The 7,623-nt window shown below is 36.8% G+C and overlaps 1 non-coding gene across 1 annotated transcript; it reads left to right on the top strand.

Annotated features, from left to right (window-relative positions):
- Window positions 1-4,808: 4,808 nt before the first annotated feature.
- Window positions 4,809-4,916, top strand: LOC148574606 (small nucleolar RNA R71). Its single transcript, XR_015905499.1, has one exon. It is a non-coding gene; the product is annotated as a small nucleolar RNA R71 (small nucleolar RNA).
- The last annotated feature ends 2,707 nt before the right edge of the window (window positions 4,917-7,623 follow it).

Below are 7,623 nucleotides of genomic sequence, written 5' to 3'. Positions count from 1 at the left end.
TGGGGGAATGATGATGATTGTCACGTTCATCACATTCATGTTGAAGTGCGAATGAATATCTTAGAAGCGGAATAAGTTGAATTGAATAGAAAAACAGTAGTACTTTGCATTAATTCATGAGGAACAGCAGAGCTCCACACCTTAATCTATGGAGTGTAGAAACTCTACCGTTAAAAATACATAAGTGAAAGGTCCAAGCATGGCCGAATGGCCAGCCCCCAAAACGAGATCACAGGATCAAAACTACAATCCAGGATCTTCCAAAGATGTCAAATACAATAGTAAAAAGTCCTATTTATACTAAACTAGTTACTAGGGTTTACAGAAGTAAGTAATTGATGCATAAATCTACTTCCGGGGCCCACTTGGTGTGTGCTTGGGCTGAGCTTAAAGTTTCCACGTGGAGAGGTCATTCTTGGAGTTGAACGCCAGTTTGTAACGTATTTCTGGCGTTCAACTCTGGCTTGTAACGTGTTTCTGGCGTTTAACTCCAGACAGCAGCGTAGAACTGGCGTTCAACGCCCTTTTACATCGTCTAAACTCAGTCAAAGTATGGACTATTATATCTTTCTGGAAAGCCCTGGATGTCTACTTTCCAACGCAATTGAAAGCGCGCCATTTTGAGTTCTGTATCTCTAGAAAATACACTTTGAGTGCAGGGAGGTCAGAATCCAACAGCATCAGCAGTCCTTCTTCAACCTCTGATTCTAATTTTTGCTCAAGTCCCTCAATTTCAGCCAGAAAATACCTGAAATCACAGAAAAACACACAAACTCATAGTGAACTCCAGAAATGTGAATTTAACATAAAAACTAATAAAAACATCCCTAAAAGTAACTAGATCCTATTAAAAACATACTAAAAACAATGCCAAAAAGCGTATAAATTATCCGCTCATCACAACACCAAACTTAAATTGTTGCTTGTCCCCAAGCAACTGAAAATCAAATAGGATAAAAAGAAGAGAATATACTATAAATTCCAAACTATCAATGAAACATAGCTCCAATCAGATGAGCGGGACTTGTAGCTTTTTGCCTCTTGAATAGTTTTGGCATCTCACTTTATCCATTGAGGTTCAGAATGATTGGCATCTATAGGAACTCAGAGTTCAGATAGTGTTATTGATTCTCCTAGTTCAGTATGTTGATTCTTGAACACAGCTACTTTATGAGTCTTGGCCGTGGCCCTAAGCACTTTGGTTTCCAATATTACCACCGGATACATAAATGCCACAGACACATAATTGGGTGAACCTTTTCAGATTGTGACTCAGCTTTGCTAAAGTCCCCAATTAGAGGTGTCCAGGGTTCTTAAGCACACTATTCTTTTGCTTTGGACCTTGACTTTAACCGCTCAGTCTCAAGTTTTCACTTGACACCTTCACGCCACAAGCACATGGTTAGGGACAGCTTGGTTTAGCCGCTTAGGCCAGGATTTTATTCCTTTAGGCCCTCCTATCCACTGATGCTCAAAGCCTTGGGATCCTTTTTATTACCCTTGCCTTTTGGTTTTAAGGGCTATTGGATTTTTGCTCTTGCCTTTTGGTTTTAAGAGCTTTGGCTTTTACTGCTTGCTTTTTCTTTTTCTTTCTTTTTCTTTTCGTTATTTTTTTTTTCTGCAAGCTTTGTTCTTTGCTGCTTTTTCTTGCTTCAAGAATCATTTTTATGATTTTTCAGATTATCAAATAACATGTCTCCTTGTCATCATTCTTTCAAGAGCCAACATATTTAACATTCTTAAACAACAACTTCAAAAGACATATGCACTGTTCAAGCATTCATTCAGAAAACAAGAAGCATTGTCACCACATTAATATAATTAAACTAAGTTCAAGGATAAATTCAAAACTCATGTACTTCTTGTTCTTTTGAATTAAAATATTTTTCATTTAAGAGAGGTGATGGATTCATAGGACATTCACAACTTTAAGACAAAGTTACTAAATACTAATGGTCATGTAATGAGACATAAACATGGATAAGCACTTAACATAAAGAAAATGAAAAACAGAGAATGTAAGAACAAGGAATGAGTCCACCTTAGTGATGGTGGCGTTTCCTTCTTGAGGAACCAATGATATCCTTGAGCTCTTCTATGTCTCTTCCTTGCCTTTGTGGCTTGATCCCTAGTGATTTTTGGTATTTCTATCCTCAGTTGCTTCCAATAATTATGTGGAGGGAAGTGCATCCCCTGAGGTATCTCAGGGATCTCTTAATTTGCAGCCACATGTTCTACCACTGAGCTATAGACCCTTGAGATGAATCTTTCCATCTCCCATGACTCAGAGGTGGAAGCCTTTGTCTTCCCTTCCCCTATTCTAGAGGTTTCTCCGGTCTTAGGTGCCATCAATGGTAATGGAAAAATAAAAAGCTTATGCTTTTACCACACCAAACTTAGACTGTTGCTCGCCCTCGAGCAAAAGAAGAAAGAATAGAAGAAGAAGAAGAAGAAGATATGGAGGAGATGGAGGGATGTGTGTATGGATGTGAGTGGTGAATGGAAAACAAAAGGGATGACCATGAATGGAGAGAGAGAGAGGGTGAGGTGGGTGGGGATCCTGTGAGATTCACAGATCCTGAGATGATCCTGTGGTGTCCACAGATCCTGAGGTGTCAAGGATTTACATCCCTGCACCCATTAGGCATGTAAAATGCCTTTGCATGCAATTCTGGCGTTTAAACGCCAAATTGATGCTTGTTCTGGGCGTTCAACGCCCAGATGCAGCATATTTCTGGCGTTGAACGCCAACCAGATGCTTGTTTCTGGCGTTCAGCGCCAGCTCTTCTTCACTGTGCATTTCTGGCGTCTGAACGCCAGGATGCTGCTTGTTTCTGGTGTTCAACGCCAGAAACATGCTCTGTTCTGGCGTTGAACGCCAGACAGATGCTCCTTACTGGCGTTTAAACGCCAGTGAGATCCTCCTCCAGGGTGTGATTTTTCTTCTGCTGTTGTTTGATTCCGTTTTCAATTTTTATATTTATTTTGTGACTCCACATGATCATGAACCTATAAAGACATATAACTAATAAAAATATAATTAAATAAAAATTGGGTTGCCTCCCAACAAGCGCTTCTTTAATGTCAATAGCTTGACAGTGGGCTCTCATGGAGCCTCACAGATGTTCAGAGCATTGTTGAGACTCCTCAACACCAAACTTAGAGTTTGGATATGGGATTTCAACACCAAACTTAGAATTTGGTTGTGGCCTCTCAACACCAAACTTAGAGTTTGACTGTGGGGGCTCTGGTTGACTCTGTTTTGAGGGAAGCTTATTGTGCCTCTTTTCCATGTTTACAGAAGGATGTCCTTGAGTTTTAAACTCAAGGGAGTCCTCATTCAATTGAAGGACTAGTTCACCTCTGTTAACATCAATCACAGCTCTTGCTGTGGCTAGGAAGGGTCTTCCAAGGATGATGGATTTATCCTCATCCTTCCCAGTATCTAGGATTAGGAAATCAGCAGGGATGTAAAGGCCTTCAACCTTTACTAACATGTCCTCTACTTGTCCATAAGCCTGTTTTCTGGAATTGTCTGCCATCTCTAATGAGATTTTAGCAGCTTGTACCTCAAAGACTCCCAGTTTCTCCATTACAAAGAGTGACATGATGTTTATTCCTGATCCAAGGTCACATAGAGCCTTCTCAAAGGTCATGGTGCCTATGGTACAAGGTATTAGGAACTTTCCAGGATCCTGTTTCTTCTGAGGCAATCTCAGTTGATCCAATGCATTTAGTTCATTGGTGAACAGGGGAGGTTCATATCCCCAAGTCTCATTACCAAATAAATTGGCATTCAGCTTCATGATTGCACCAAGGAACTTGGTAACTTGCTCTTCAGTAACATCCTCATTCTCTTCAGAAGAGGAATACTCATCAGAGCTCATGAATGGCATAAGGAGGTTCAATGGAATCTCTATGGTCTCTAGATGAGCCTCAGAGTCTTTTGGTTCCTCAAAGGGATACTCCTTATTGATCATTGGACGTCCCAGGAGGTCTTCCTCCTTGGGATTCACGTCTTCAACCTCCCTTACAGGTTCGGCCATGGTAATTAATTCAATGGCCTTGCACTCTTCTTTTGGATTTTCTTTTGTATTGCTTGGGAGAGTACTAGGAGGGATTTCAGTGATCATTTTACTCAGCTGGTCCACTTGTGCTTCCAAACTTCTAATGGAGGACTTTGTTTCATTCATGAAACTCAAAGTGGCCTTAGATAGATCAAAGACCAAATTTGCTAAGCTAGATGGATTCTGCTCAGAATTCTCTGTCTGTTGCTGAGTGGATGATGGAAAAGGCTTGCTATTGCTAAACCTGTTTCTTCCACCATTATTAAAGCCTTGTTGAGGATTTTCCTGATCCTTCCATGAGAGATTTGGGTGATTTCTCTATGAGGGATTATAGGTGTTTCCATAAGGTTTACCCATGTAATTCACCTCTGCTATTGCAGGGTTTTCAGGATCATAAGCTTCTTCTTCAGAAGATGCCTCTTGAGTACTGTTGGATGCAGCTTGCATTCCATTCAGACTCTGAGAAATCATATTGACTTGCTGAGTCAATATTTTGTTCTGAGCCAATATGGCATTCAGAGTATCAATTTCAAGAACTCCCTTCTTCTGAGGCGTCCCATTGCTCACAGGATTTCTCTCAGAAGTGTACATGAACTGGTTATTAGCAACCATGTCAATGAGTTCTTGAGCTTCTGTAGGCATTTTCTTTAGGTGAATGGATCCACCTGCAGAAGTATCCAATGACATCTTAGCTAATTCAGACAGACCATCATAGAATATATCCAGGATGGTCCATTCTGAAAGCATGTTAGAAGGACACTTTTTGGTCAGTTGCTTGTATCTCTCCCAAGCTTCATAGAGGAATTCACCTTCTTTCTGTCTGAAGGTTTGAACATCCACTCTAAGCTTGCTCAGTTTTTGAGGAGGAAAGAACTTGGCTAAGAAAGCCGTGACCAGCTTATCCCAAGAGTTCAGGCTATCCTTGGGTTGAGAGTTCAACCACACTCTAGCTCTGTCTCTTACAGCAAAGGGGAAAAGCATGAGCCTGTAGACTTTAGGATCTACTCCATTAGTCTTAACAGTATCACAGATCTACAACAATTCAGTTAAGAACTGAAAAGGATCTTCAGATAGAAGTCCATGAAACTTGCAGTTCTGCTGCATCAGAGAAACTAATTGAGGTTTTAGGTCAAAATTATTTGCTCCAATGGTAGGGATGGAGATGCTTCTTCCATGTAAATTGGAATTAGGTGCAGTAAAGTCATCAAGCATCCTCCTTGCATTATTATTATTTTCGGCTGCCATCTCCTCTTCCTGTTCGAAAATTTCTGAAAGGTGCTTGCTGGATTATTGTAATTTAGCTTCTCTTAGTTTCCTCTTCAGAGTCCTTTCAAGTTCTGGATCTGCTTCAACAAGAATATTCTTGTCCTTGCTCTTGCTCATATGAAAAAGAGGGAACAGAAAAATAATAATAATAGGGATCCTTTTTACCACAGTATAGAGGTTCCTGTGTGAGTAGAAGAAAAGAAGAAGAAAAGAATGTAATGTAAGGAAAGAAACACAAGGGTGAGGAGAGCAGAGATGTGAGATGAAGAGAAGTGTTAGTAGATGAATAAATAAATAGAAGGAGATGAGAGAGAAAGAGAATTTTCGAAAATTATTTTTGAAAAATGGTTAGTGATTTTCGAAAATAGTTTTTGAAAAAGGTTAGTAATTTTCGAAAATTAGGAATAAAATTAAAATCAAAAATTAAAATAATTAGTTAATTAAAAAGAATTTTTGAAAAAGAGGGAGATATTTTCGAAAATTAGAGAGAGAGAGAGTTAGTTAGGTAGTTTTGAAAAAGATAAGAGACAAACAAAAAGTTAGTTAGTTAGTTGAAATAAATTTGAAAATCAATTTTGAAAAGATAAGAAGATAAGAAGTTAGAAAAGATATTTTAAAATCAAATTTTTGAAAAAGATATGATTTTGAAAAAGATAAGATAAAAAGATATTTTTGAAAAGATATGATTGAAATTAGTTTTGAAAAAGATTTGAATTTTAAAATCACAATTAATGACTTGACTCACAAGAAATCACAAGATATGATTCTAGAACTTAAAGTTTGAATCTTTCTTAACAAGTAAGTAACAAACTTGAAATTTTTGAATCAAAACATTAATTGATGATGTTATTTTCGAAAATTATGTGATAAAGATAAGAAAAAGATTTTTGAAAAATATTTTTAAAATTTTCGAAAATAACTAAGAAAAATGAAAAAGATTTTGAAAAGATAAGATTTTTAAATTGAAAATTTGATTTGACTCATAAAAACAACTAGATTTTAAAAAGTTTTGAAAAAGTCAACTCAAATTTTCGAAATTTATGAGTGAAAAAGAGAAAGATATTTTTTTATTTTTGAAATTTTAATGATGAGAGAGAAAAACATGAAAAATGATGCAATGCATGAAAGTTATGGATCAAAGCAAGGAATGTATGCAAGAATGCTATGAATGCCAAGATGAACACCAAGAACACTTTGAAGATCATGATGAACATCAAGAACATATTTTTGAAAAATTTTCAATGCAAAGAAAACATGCAAAACACCAAACTTAGAAATCTTTCATGTTCAGATACTATGAATGCAAAAATGCACATGAAAAACAAGAAAAGACACAAAACAAGAAAACATCAAGATCAAACAAGAAGACTTACCAAGAACAACTTGAAGATCATGAAGAACACTATGAATGCATGAATTTTTCGAAAATTTTATGCAAACTTTAAAACATGCAATTGACACCAAACTTAAAATTGACTCAAGACTCAAACAAGAAACACAAAATATTTTTTATTTTTATGATTTTATGATTTTTTTGGATTTTTCGAAAATTATTTAAAAAAAATAAGGATTCCAAAATTTTTAATATGAATTCCAGGAATCTTGCAATCTTAGTCTAAAGCTCCAATCTGAGGGTTAGACATGGCTTAATAGCTAGTCAAGCTTTAGAAGATATTTATACTTTCCATGTATAGAGCAACTAAGTGTGTGAGAATCAACAAGCTCTTGTGATGATAAGTTGAAACCCCAATCCAAAAGATTAGACATGGCTTACAGCCAGCCAGGATTCAACAAATCATCATGAAACACTAGAATTCATTCTTAAAAATTCTGAAGAAAAATATATTTTTGAAAAGATTTATATTTTTTTTTTGAAAACAGGTGAGAAATTTTTGAAAGGTTTTTGAAAAATTTTTGAAAATAAAACAAAAAGAAAATTACCTAATCTGAGCAACAAGATGAACCGTCAGTTGTCCAAACTCGAACAATCCCCGGCAACGGCGCCAAAAACTTGGTGCACGAAATTGTGATCTCAGGCAACGGCACCAAAAACTCTATACGCACGTCCTAGTAAATCATTTTTTTATTCACAACTTCGATACAACTAACCAGCAAGTGCACTGGGTCGTCCAAGTAATAAAACCTTACGTGAGTAAGGGTCGATCCCACGGAGATTGTTGGTATGAAGCAAGCTATGGTCATCTTGTAAATCTCAGTCAGGCGGATAATAATTAATCATGGAGTTTTCGAAAATAAATAATATTTTAGATAGAAAATAAAGATAGAAATA

The sequence above is a fragment of the Arachis ipaensis genome, chromosome B2, assembly GCF_059453495.1.
Source record: "Arachis ipaensis isolate K30076 ecotype BB chromosome B2, ASM5945349v1, whole genome shotgun sequence".
Lineage (NCBI taxonomy): Eukaryota > Viridiplantae > Streptophyta > Magnoliopsida > Fabales > Fabaceae > Arachis > Arachis ipaensis.
The sequence above is the reverse complement of the archived record's forward strand: the minus strand, read 5'-3'. Positions and strand labels throughout refer to the sequence as shown.